The sequence below is a fragment of the Tauraco erythrolophus genome, chromosome 7 (genome assembly GCF_009769465.1).
Source record: "Tauraco erythrolophus isolate bTauEry1 chromosome 7, bTauEry1.pri, whole genome shotgun sequence".
NCBI classification, from domain to species: domain Eukaryota; kingdom Metazoa; phylum Chordata; class Aves; order Musophagiformes; family Musophagidae; genus Tauraco; species Tauraco erythrolophus.
The window spans coordinates 21,494,780-21,507,640 of NC_141471.1; positions in this window are offsets into that span (position 1 = coordinate 21,494,780).

A 12,861-nucleotide genomic window follows, 5' to 3' on the forward strand; every position below is an offset into this window, starting at 1 on the left:
AAGTACTAACCTATGCAAACTAGTTCACATTTTAGTTGATGTCACAGTGGATGTAACATAACAATTTATTTTGCATAACATTAAACGTCATTCAAATAAAATATTAAACCCAGCACTATGTATGTATTATATTCATAAACAATACTCTGCCAAGCTACCATACTCATTAATATAAGCTATCGAAGATGTATATTGTTTTAACTGAGGATGCTTTGAGTTTTCAAACTTAAGTAGAATATTTAGCACTATTATTCTTCAAGCTTGATTTCAGAAAATAGTTTCCTAAACTACCATTTTATTTCAGAAGTGCCCTCTCCTCAGAAGGTTAATTTGCTTTTTCAGTCTGTATTTGTAACCCTTCAATAGAACATCGAGTTACATTCCATGTCCCTTGGGTTGTTTAAATAAGCAAACATAGTAAGTGAAGGAGATCCAATGATTTGAGTGATACCAGTTTGCTGGTCTTTGAATGGGCATTTGGTTAGATGTGCTCTCAGTGCAACACTAATGAAAACAAATTGGATTACTGGCCTCTTCAAGGCAGTTTTATATACAAATGTGGTTCTCAGGTTATCTTTATTCACTTACATGAGTTTATTTTTACAACATTGTAAGAAAATTTAAGTTAAAATCCAGAAGTATTTTGGAACTGCTCTGCCTGTAGTTGAAGAAGATTATTATGCTTAGGGACATGTTTTAATTATTTGAATGTTAAGCGTACAGTCCAATGTACTACATTAGAATCTTTGAATTTTTATCAAGTGTTAGTTTGAAGAAGGCTGTTAACAATGAATGAGGACAAATGGCAGCTACAAATGGAGCTGTTTAGTTCATTTGAGGTAAGTGATGTACAGTTGCTACTACACTAATCTTCTCCTTAAGAAATACATTTTGGCATTTCCTATGAAGTTTAATTAGTTACAGAGCTTTGATTCCATGTTCTGTGGTGCTTTTATATATTGAAATGCTGCCAGTATAGCAAAATCCAATCTTTATATGTGCTGTAGCAAACAGAAGTTTTCAATAAGAAAAGGTATTTAAGAGCTGCCAAAATGGACCTCAAGCATTTGGAATGTGTTTTATTTGTAAATCCCTCCATAATCTGCTAGAGCAACTGCAGGACTTGATTTTCTGTTTCTATTTTAAATATATATTTTAGGTGAAGGTTTTCCTCCGGAGTAGGTATCTTTCTTCCTGAGTGAAGTCGGTAGGAGTCATGTGTTCGGCATCTGAAGGACTATGTCCTTACTCAATAGCAATGTCAAATCTAACAAATGGCTGAAATGAAGAAAGCTTTCCTGTCTTTACTGACCCTGTTGATTATCATTATCAGAAGGATCTATGTACTGGCACTTGAAAGTCCTGTGGAGACCCTCCACACTGTGTATTGGATAGGTTGAGAGTTTCTAGCTGTGACTGCTTTTAGGTTGCCCTCATTTCTGCTCTGTCACAGAACTGGGCTTTTGATTTTTTCTGATGTGTTAATTAGCAGGAGTAAGCTAATTTTACACAGAGTTCTCTCTGCTGATGGAATAGTTGGCCAGTGCATTGACTGTGAGAAGTACTGCCTGCCTTCCCCCTTCCCAGTCAAGCCACCGAGCCCAACCTTGTTTCCAAACCTGTCCTGCAGTGTACCTCTCCTTTCTGTGAAGCTACCTGTGGGACTCTGAAATGGTATCACCAAATGATCCAGATTTGGTTTTTTTTCTTCCAAATGATTCCTTTTATCATCATTCTTTCAGTGATCTAGTTTATTGCACAACCTCAAAACCAGTAATATCAGCATAAGGAAGGAGGTAGCATGATGTGGGTGGGAAGGCATGGCCAAAGTGAAAAGCCACAGATTTCTTAGGTTTTGCTGCAGAGGTTAGTGCAAGCCAACTGTATGTCTGAGAGTGCTGGTTGAACAACTAACCCGTCAGCTGAGCAATATTGTGTAGATGTGCTTGACCTGTCTCTGTGCGTATGTCTGTGCTGTAGTGTCAGAAGTGACTATGGGGTAGTGAGCAGATGCCTAGTCCAGCTTTTGAGCAATTAGTCTGAATCCCAATGGCGGGCTGTCCACTGGCATATGGCATTCGTAAAGGCAAATTTGTCCTTCCAGAAAATGAAACTTAAGATAGTACAGAGGGCATGAATTGTCAGTCGATTTAAACTGCATGTTCTCGTGCCCTGTGGGAAGGAAATCCCTTGTGTACAGTCAGAAGCTTGAGCCCCATGGCACTGCAGCGAGTTCCTGACTCTGAACTGTGTAAGTACCAGGATGAGATGATGTGCCACAGAGCTCACCTGCTCCACAATTTTGATACTGCATGATGTGTAAGTGCTGGGCATGCGTTTCACAATGGCAGAAGAAACTGAAGATTCATACTGGTGCACTATGTCCTAAACAGAGTCTAAGCAGTCCTTGATTTTGTATATTTTACCTGCCTGCTGTTGGTAAAATCTACATATGGAGAGGCCTATTGTCAGGCGAAAGACTGCTGGTTTGTGGCTTTGACCACTGGTGTCTACAAAGAGAAATCTCCAGGTATTAACATCTGGCTCTTAAAACATTGCTTGGCATATAAATACCCATTTTCAATGATTTCACAAACAGCTGGCAGCTTTTGTGATTGGTCTTTGATTCAGGCCATGATTTTTCTGTGTTTTTCCTTCTCCTCCAGCTTTCTTCTCTTGACATGTTTACAGCCTTTGGGACTGTATTGCTTTGAACAGCAGCTTTTCAAGGACTCAAAGGAGATATTTTTAAGAGGCTTCTCAAGGCACTGAAAAGAATTTGAATTTCTTGAAAAATGCTAGTGCTATCTCCCCATTAAGCTCTCCTTCCTCCAGCAGTTGTACATGGGCTTCATAGTACCTCTTGGCCTTTTCCCTCCTCTTCTTTTTGCCAGGCTCTGACATCTCTGTCACTGAACCCGATGGGCTTGGAGCCTCTCCAGTCAGGCCTTCAGACCACTCTCTGGCCTCTATAGTTCCTGCATTCGGCATTGGAACTTTAGTGTTGCTCACCTACCTGTTCTGTAAGACCTTTGAGCAGAACTCAAAGAATATTGACATGTACCCATTTACCCTGAGGACTGTTACATTTCTGTTGGCTCAGCTATGAACAATTCTCTGTGAAGAGTCCTCTTGACTGTACTTTCACTGTCTCTTCTTGCCTCAGAGTGATTCTGGCTTCTTCTGAGCTCAGTTGCTGATTTCAGAAAAGAGAGAGACCACATTTTTTTGCTGTCTTATGAATACTTAATTCAGGTCTCGTGCATTCTCTTCTTCAGAGGATTAGCATCTTCATCATGTTATCCTCGATTTTGGGCTGACCTCTTGATCCAGGAGTCATTCTGTCTCCATCAGTGTTACAGTGACGATCTCGTGCCATGTAGATGTAGTGTGTTGCTCACCGTGGAAGCTGTGTTGATAGGCACTGTCTGCTTGCTGGAACCTTTCAGTTCCTAGCACTGCTTATTCTGAATTAATTGGATAGGATTTCTGTGAAACACAATTATCTATAACAAAATCCAGCCTTTCTATAAATAAATATGTCATAAACACTTTTTCCTGACTTATATTTCCTCTGACTCAAGATGACATTGACATTTTCCAATTTCATAGCTTGTACTGGCCTTAGGAAGCATACATCTAAAATGAAATAGATGAATTAGGCTCTAAGGGACCGTTCAGGCAGACCTTTATGACTGCAGCTATTATACAGTGTGGATATCTCAAGTTAGATGGGATAAATGATATATCAGGTCTTACTGGCAAGTGGTTCAACTGAGAACTGAGTTAATGTGTTGATTTGAGTGACAGCTATTCAAGAGACTGTCATTGTCATTTCTACTGCAGCAGTTCAAAACAAATACAAGAAGTAGATGACAATTATTTATAATCAACTAATTAACTGTGCAGCTTAAACAATTCCTCCATTGACACGGAAGTAGAGAAAACGAATTGGATGGTTCTGGCAAACCACATGCAAGGTGGAGCAAACAAGCAGGCTGAATGTCAGACTAGACGTTTGGTTTGACATTCAGCGTGCTTGCACTTCCAACCTTTATCTTTCCTTCCAAATTTTTTAAAAAAGTAATGGGAAGGCTCTGCTCCTTGCAGCATGACTTAGCATGCAGTTAGACAAAATGATGAAAGAATAGATTCAAGGGCAGGTATAAGGTCTTGGAAGACAACATTTTGCTGTTAGGCCTTCAAATCTTAAAGTTACTTAAACTTTTACTTTGGTCCTTCACATTTTCTTTTGGCCCTCAAAACCCACTAAAATGCTTTTACTCTGCTCTACTTTACATTCCTTGTGGCAGTTACCTTTGAGAGAAGGGAGAAAGACCAGAAGTGTTTGAGTACTTCAAAAAACTTTCTCTTCCTACAATTTTTCATTGCTATGCTAAATAACATCTATGAAATATCCTCCATTCCAAGGCTCTTTATTCCACCCTCAAACAATATATCAAAACAAGTAACATATTCCCTGACCGGCTGCCACTGGCCATGATGCTCTGTTTCACAGCTGTGACTATTATGAAAGGGAGGACATGGGCTCAGCTGACAACAGCTACAATCTTGACGCTAGAGCAAGCGCCTAGCAAAGACTCCTGTGAGAGCTTTCTCAGCTTGTCACTCCTTTGGAAATGGTAGCCATCACTATGGCACCAGTGCTCTGTGAGATCGGTAAAGTTGCAACTTTGCAACTTGGTTTGTTTCCCAGATACTATCAAGTAAACACAGCTGCAGCTGCTTTGTACAGATTGATTTTAGATGCTGTTTTGACTAGTTGCTGCTTATGTTTTTGTTGGTGTTCTGCTGCTTTCTTTTTCTACTTCTCACGATATGATGGCCAAGCCAGAAGAATACATCGGATCTCCTCATTTGAGGGCCTTCTGCCAGTCTAGAGATTTTTGTTTTCTTATTTTAAGCCTTTCTTCTTTTTCCCAGCAGTGCCAAACTGGTTCTCAAAGATCAAGGATATGCACAGGAATGTACTCACTCTCCCGTAAGAAGGATAGAACTGTGATCTGAGCTGGTACAAAATGACTCAAAACAAGGGCACGTTGACTGGTCACAATGAAACGAATTGTCCCCTAAGTTGAACACATGATCCGTGAAGCACGCACAGTCCTATGCCCCTAAAAAAATTTCCTTCTCTAAATGCTGCTGATCTAGTGACTATATATTTTAGGGTCACGTGAATCCCGTCTGAGAAAACACACTTTTTTTTGGTAAAATAACAATGGACTTTTCACATCTTATTGCAACACGCTTTAACCCTGATGACCATAAGGAACCTACAACAGGATCAGAACTTCATAACTTAATAAGGTAGGTGGAACATGCTTACCTAGTCTTTGTGTTAGTTTATTTTAAAAAGCTTTATCTCATTTGAATTCTGTGCAAAGATATAGTGAAGGGTTCTCTACAGTTTTATCTGGTTTTGAGAAGCAATGTTGGGAAACCATGGATCATATCAGAGCAACTGGACCTTGTTTCTTAGTCTGCTATGTTTCTTGTCTATATCGTGCTGTGTTTTCAGATCAGGCAAAAACAAGTTTGAAGAAGCAGATTTTATAATATGTTTAGGTTCAGAACCAAGAAGATGAGAGACAAGTAGGGTTTTCAAATCATATCTGACATGGTTGGCTTTGGTTACAGAGTGATGTTGGAAATTTCACTCAACATTTTAACACTCCAATGTACTTTAAGAAATCAGTCATCATGCTTTAGTGACTTAACTATAAATAGTGAAATGTTCACTGAATTAAGGATCATAAAACTTTGGCTTACCCTTAAACCAAGTATCTAACAACTAGGCTAGAGCTATGTTGTCTCTTTTTCCATCTCTTCAGTCTGAGGAATGTTTAATTAGGTTATATGAAATGGGATGTCATCAGTGAAATGGCTGTCAGTTCTGAATTCTCCATGGTTTGACAGTTATTTATTCTTGGACAAGATACTTATTCAAAACCCCTCATTGGTGAGAAGAACAAACAAATCCTGAATGAGAATGTGAGTTACTGTATTAAGAGAGAGCTAAGTATGTCCCCTAGTCATGCTCTGAAAGACCATCTCTTCTTGATTTTTTTTTTTTTTTAATCAGGCTGAGATATACTCTCAGCAAAGTGTTCAGGGCCGTGAAATGTGAGTAGGGATGGATGAGTGCCTGTGCCATCCCAGGTGAGGTGCTTGGAGATACTTGAGACCTGGTTTTGGCCTCGGTATTTCCTACTTGCTGTCAAGAAACTGAAGGGGCATACATAGCACACAGCTCTGGCTCAGTATGTCCTGTTTGGTTGAACACATGTCATGGGTCATTTTTAAATTGTGTGGAATGGGTGGGAGAATGTACATGTTGGCCTTCAACAAACAGGAAGTCCTCAAGCAGAAACAGGCCACCTGGAAAAAGTGAGGGTCAAATCCTAATTTTATGTCCCAGTGTCGTGGGTTAGGTTGAACTGCCCCCCCCACACAGCCGGTCACTCCCCCTCCCCCACCACCAGGAATGAGGGAGAGAATTAAAGGATAAACGGGAAACCCGTGGGTTGAGATAAGAATGATTTAATACAGATGATTTAATACAGTGTAGGTGCTCACTACCCCCTCGTATGCGAAACCCGTCTCGTCCCGAAGCTGCAATCCTGGACAAATGTGAGGCCCCGAAATAGAGAGGGACAGAGAGAGAGAGAGAGAGAGAGAAAAGAAAGAAAAACAGCAGAGCAACAGCGCAGCAAGCGCAAAAGAGCAAAAGTGTAAAAAAAAGCCAAAGCGCAAAAGCCCTTCTTCCCGGCTGACCCTCGCTTTTATACTGGGCATGACGCTGCATGATATGGAATACTAATTGGCCAGTTTGGCCCTCAATCTTAAGTTCCACCACAAATCACAAGGGGAATCGTGTCCCCCTTGTCCCACCGTGTTCCTGCACTCCGGCACACTGAAAAGTCCTTGGAGTTTCACTTCCAACCACAAACATCAGCTTGCTATCAACATTCTTCTCAGAGTGAGCCTCTGAGTAAAACCAAAACATGGAGCTCTTCTGGCTGTTAAAAAACCTCTGTCCCAGCTAAAACTAGGACACCCAGCCCCCAGGTATGGGTGCTCCTCACAAAGCTCTGAGGAAGTGAGAGGTTTTGCTTCGATGAGCTTGTAGTGCGTCGCCTCTGCTGGTGGCAGCAGGTCCTAAGCGCAGCCCTCCTTGGGGCAAGTCCCTCGGAGTGAGTGGCTTTGCAGGCACCTTTCTCAAAATCTGCAGCTCATCCCTGACCTTCAGCATCGACTCTGTACCAGCACATTTCTGAGCCCTCCTTTTTAATTTTTATTTTTTCCCGTAAGCTGCTCTTTCTACTTTGTTGCATATTTTTACCTCGGGCAGCAGAGCGGTAGCTGGGCAGGAGGGATGTGGGGATGTGTTATCTGGAGGTGGGAGCACAGCTATGGAGGTGGTGGAGGTGGTGTGCTGGGCAGCGATACAGACCTGGGAGAGCTGCAGGGCCAGAGGTAGCCCAGTAGGCTGTGGCAGACGGAGTCACCTGGGAACTGAGCCCCACCGCTGGCTCCTGCTCATGAAGGGCAGGAAAGGGTGGTGGATGTTCAAGCACCATTTCTCCTAAGTGGATATGTGAGCACTTGTGATGAATATTTTTCACGGTCTCCAGGCCAACTACAAAACCTGCAGGAACAGACGGTGCATTCCTGGAGAAAAGTTCATTTTTTTGGCTTCAAATTATCCTTGAAAGCTCTTGATGACTCCCTTGGCCTACTGTTCTCCAAGCATTGTAGGTTTTACCATGAAAATCAGCTGTCATAATTTGTTTTCTTTCTCATTGAGGTGCAGAGCAAGCTGCTTCTTGTTTCTTCTTTTATTTGGGCAGTTTCCTGCTATGATGGGAGCAAAGGACTCTTCACCTGGTGCAGTGAAGACATTCAGGAACTGCCACTGGCCGCAGTCATTTGCTGTAATCCTTCGTATACACATACCACTGATAGCTATGTACCTATTCACATTTTTCTAAATCTCTCTGTAGTTTTGGGAAAAAAGGTCCAGGATCTGAGGTATAACTATACAATAATATCTCTTTTCCCCTTTTTTACTGCACGGTGAAAAGGAAGCTGAGGAGCAAAGTACCTGCACGTGAGCTTTTGGAATGGCCTCACAGGACTGGGTGAGCCATAGTTCAGAGGTCCCTTTAGCAATAAAGAAGGCAGTCATGGCCCGCTGGCACAAGGGGGCAGATGTGCACCGTTAAAAAGCCTTCATCGTCTAAGATCGAAACTGTGGTTGTGAATGATCACAATTAGCTGCGGGACACAGGCTGGAGACTGTCTAGTTATGTGCGTAAATGGCTATGTTAATTGTGTTTTAAGTAAAATTGTACCGTATTATTAATTGGAATGAAACCTCACATTTCTGCGTAAAATCAAAAGGGTTTAGCAATGCAAATTGAGTACAAAATTTGATTTCCAGTGCAGATCAATAACAGAGATAACTAGGGAATAAAAATATGTTTCGTTAATATTTTTTACTGGATCAGATGAGATGAGCCATTCAACTATTGTAATTCAACACTTAAAATATAAACATATTGGCATGGTTTTGTTGTGGTGTTTAAAGTTATCCTGATACTTAAAAATGCATATGTGCTCCCTCAACAGTGATAATTACTTAGAAACCTGTGGCGGTGCCTATGGTAGTGCCTTAAGAATTTGTAGAGTTAAATATGTGTACAAAATGCTGTATATGGAGAAAGCTGGTGCAGGAGACATGGTGAAGGAAAAGCTGCTGTAAGAGATGCTACTTCAGCAGAGGTTTCATTATGCTATTAAGACAAATTAACCTGCTCTAAAGACAACTATTCATGCAGTGACAGGATTTTCCTCCCCAGACCTCTCCTTGCTGAGACGTACACTGCATCTTCATTACCTGATCTGTTCCAAATTTCATCTAAAGCAAATTAATGTTTTTGATACCTTTTTTAAAAATTGAAAGGCAAAACTCGAGTGTTAGAGATAAAACCAGTAATTTTGTTTCATGTTGATACCATTAAAAATGAACTTTTAGTGCTGACTAGACTTGGACTTTGTTGCTCAAGCAACGCCAACTTCAAAATTGTCTCCTGTTTAGATTTATCTGAAATTTTTTGATATGCAAGACACAGAGGTGAAGCTTTGCAAGAACAGGAATATTTCATGAGAGCTTCATTGTGACTGAGTTGAAATTAATAGAATTAGCACAAGAGAATAAGCTATTTACACATATATATACAAGTGAGTCTACAATTCAGTGTTCATTTATAGAATCATAGAATCATAGAATGGTTCGGGTTGGAAGGGATCTCAAAGATCATCTAGTTCCAACCTCCCTACCATGGGCAGGGACACCCTCCACTACACCAGGTTGCCCAAAGCCTCATCTAACCTGGCCTTGAACACTTCCAGGGATGGGGCATCCACAACTTCTGTGGGCAACCTGTTCCAGTACCTCACCACCCTCTGAGTGAAAAATTCCTTCCTTATATCCAATCTAAATCTCCCCTCTTTCACTTTAAAGCTATTGCCCCTTGTCCTATCACTACATGCCCTTGTAAAAAGTCCCTCTCCAGCTTTCCTGTAGGCCCCCTTTAAGTACTGGAAAGCTGCTATAAGATCATCCCGGAGCCTTCTCTTCTCCAGGCTGAACAGCCCTAACTCTCTCAGCCTGTCTTCATAGCAGAGGTGCTCCAGCCCTCGGATCATCTTTGTGGCCCTCCTCTGGACTAGCTCCAGTAGCTCCATGTCCTTCTTGTGTTGGGGACTCCAGAGCTGAACGCAGTATTCTAGGTGGGGTCTCACAAGAGCTGAGTAGGGGGGCAGAATCACCTCCCTCAACCTGCTGGCCACACTTCTTTTGATACAGCCCAGGATATGATTTGCTTTCTGGGCTGCCAGTGCACATTTCCGGCTCATGTTGAGCTTCTCATCCACCAGCACTCCCAAGTCCTTTTCCTCACGGCTGCGCTCAATCCATCCTCTGCCCAGCCTGTACTTGTGCTTGGGATTACCTCGACCCACATGCAGGACCTTGCACTTGGCCTTGTTGAACTTCATAAGGTTCTCACAGGCCCACTTCTCAAGCCTGTCAAGGTCCCTCTGGATGGCATCCCTTCCCTCCAGCATGTCCACAACACCACAAAACTTGGTGTCATCTGCAAACTTGCTGAGGTTGCGCTCGATCCCACCGTCCATGCCTCCAACAAAGATGTTAAATAGCACTGGTCCCAGTACTGTCCCCTGAGGAACACCGCTTGTCACAGGCCTCCACGTGGACATTGAAACATTGACCACAACTCTTTGAGTGCGACCATCCAGCCAATTCCTTATCCACCAATTGGTCAAGAGAGACTTTATTTTCCTGTGGAAGGAAAAGACACTCAAGAATGTTTAAAATCTCACTGGTTTATTGTTATAATACTACTGTGCCAGCAGATGATTAAAACTTGCCTTGAAGCAATGGGGGCTCTGTTCAGCTGGAGACAATGCAGAGGCGAGTAGATGCTTCTCTGCTGACTTTCGTGTTTCCAAGCCCATTTCTCGGTGTCACTTGGCTTGTTCCAGGTCAAAATAAGGACGTCCCTTTCCAAACTGTTGGTATCTGACTGTCAGAGTCATCCCTCACTGACATTCCCTAAATATTTGGTTTCTTTGTTTTGCCTACTGTCGTGGGTTAGGTTGAAAACTTCCTCCCCCACACAGCCGGTCACTCCCCCTCCCCCACCCCCAGGAATGAGGGAGAGAATTAAAGGATAAACGGGAAATCCGTGGGTTGAGATAAGAATGATTTAATACAGATGATTTAATACACAGTATAGATGCTCACCACCCCCTCGTATGCGAAGCCCGTCTTGTCCCGAAGCTGCAATCCCAGACGAACGTGAGGCCCCGAAATAGAGAGGGGCAGAGAGAGAGAGAGAAAAGAAAGAAAAACAGCAGTGTAACAAATCACAAGGGGAATCGTGTCCCCCTTGTCCCACCGTGTTCCTGCACTCCGGCACACTGAAAAGTCCTTGGAGTTTCACTTCCAACCACAAACATCAGCTTGCTATCAACATTCTTCTCAGAGTGAGCCTCTGAGTAAAACCAAAACATGGAGCTCTTCTGGCTGTTAAAAAAAACCCTGTCCCAGCTAAAACTAGGACACCTACTGACCTGTATTACTGACTGATAAAGCAGTTCCTTTGCCTTTTCTTTAAATACATGCTTTCTACATGAGCATAGCTTTAATCTCTTTTCCACAATTGCTAAAAGTATTGTTTTCTTAAAAATTTCTTCATATGCCAGTTGCAAATAATTTCAGTTCTTCTCTGAATTTCCTCCATTTTCTCTGTGTTTCTCTCATTGCCTAAAATGAGTGCAAAGATTAAGAAAGCAGAAGCACAGAAAGGAGGACAACTTCTCTCTCACCCTAAGAAGAGAAGTCAATAACGTAGGGCCTAGCTGAGGTCCATGATTGCAATGGAGAGAAGAGCCCGAGAAGCATCTTTTCTATCAGACACAGCTAAGACTTGGCTTCTGCTCCCCTTGGGCTTCTGTAGGAAATCTGCTGCTCTTATAGCTCTGCTTGTTTCCTCATATGTATTAGTTCTACAAGATTACATCTCCCTTCTGCTTTCTTCTACCTGGGATGCATGTATCTGGGTTCTCTGCAGCTCTTCCCTGCACTTGGGTACCCTGGTCGTGGAGATTCAATTCATGTGCTCCAAACTAGAATTGGATAATATGGCAACATAAAAAAAATCATGTTGATGATCAGAGCATTTGGGATGAAAGTGAATTCAAACTTAGGTCAATGTATAGGTCTAGATGTGGCTGTGAGGCTTCACCTCTCTGAGTAGAACTGAAAACTGGCTCCAGCCCCTGGGAATAGGCCTCTGGGAAGCTGTGCGTTGAAGCCTCCTTCTCCTAGCTTTCTGTGTGGCACCATACGGGCTCCTCTCTTTTATTTGAGAGTGTAATAAAGTGGCTGCTAAGCGGTTAGTTGGCATGATTGCCCTTTTAGAAGCTTTGAGTGTAGAACCTATCATTACTTTTAAGGAATCTCCATGGCCTCAAATTTTCAAAAGCAATTGCTTGTGTTTCATTAAATTCCTTAGCTATGTCCCTAGCTCCTTAGCCTAAATATCACTGGGATGCACTTTTTAACATTTGTCTAAGCATTCTCTTTTCCAGTCATAATAACTACCTATTTCTACATAATTTTACTAGTAAGAGTTCCAAAGTTGCTTTCAGCTTGTATGTTTGTTATGTTTTTTGCTTCTACAGACAACAATTTAATTAATTCTGACTATAGAATTGCTGGATTCCTCCACTGTGTTTTGTGAATGTAATAAAGAACAGAGCAGAAGAGCCAAGATGTTATAGAGACACTTTGATTAAAATAAAAAAATACATTACTGAAAGCAGGAAGACTGGATACTAAAATAAAGCTATTTAGCATGTCATAATCTTTTAAATTGCAGTTACCTGCTGTGCAAACTTGGGCTAAAAGTGGTTTCTTTGCAACGTGATCCAGTCCCACAGGAAATGTGCTAACATTATACAAGTAATTTTAGACTTTGTACATTATTTACACAATATGATCAAGACCATTTCCAACTACTTTGATGAAGACAATTTATGATCTGTGAGGAGGAAGTGTCTGTCATTGAAACAATTCCCCTACTTCATCTTTCAACCCTAGTTTGTTTTCTTTCTCAGGCTTTGGTTGGTGTTTATTAACCTACATTTGAGAAGGCAACTAGTTTTAGCCAATCCGTTCTTGTAGGTTGATCATCTTTATCCTGGCATATTGTACAAGTTGTTTCTGACCTCAGTCCTCTGAAAACATGG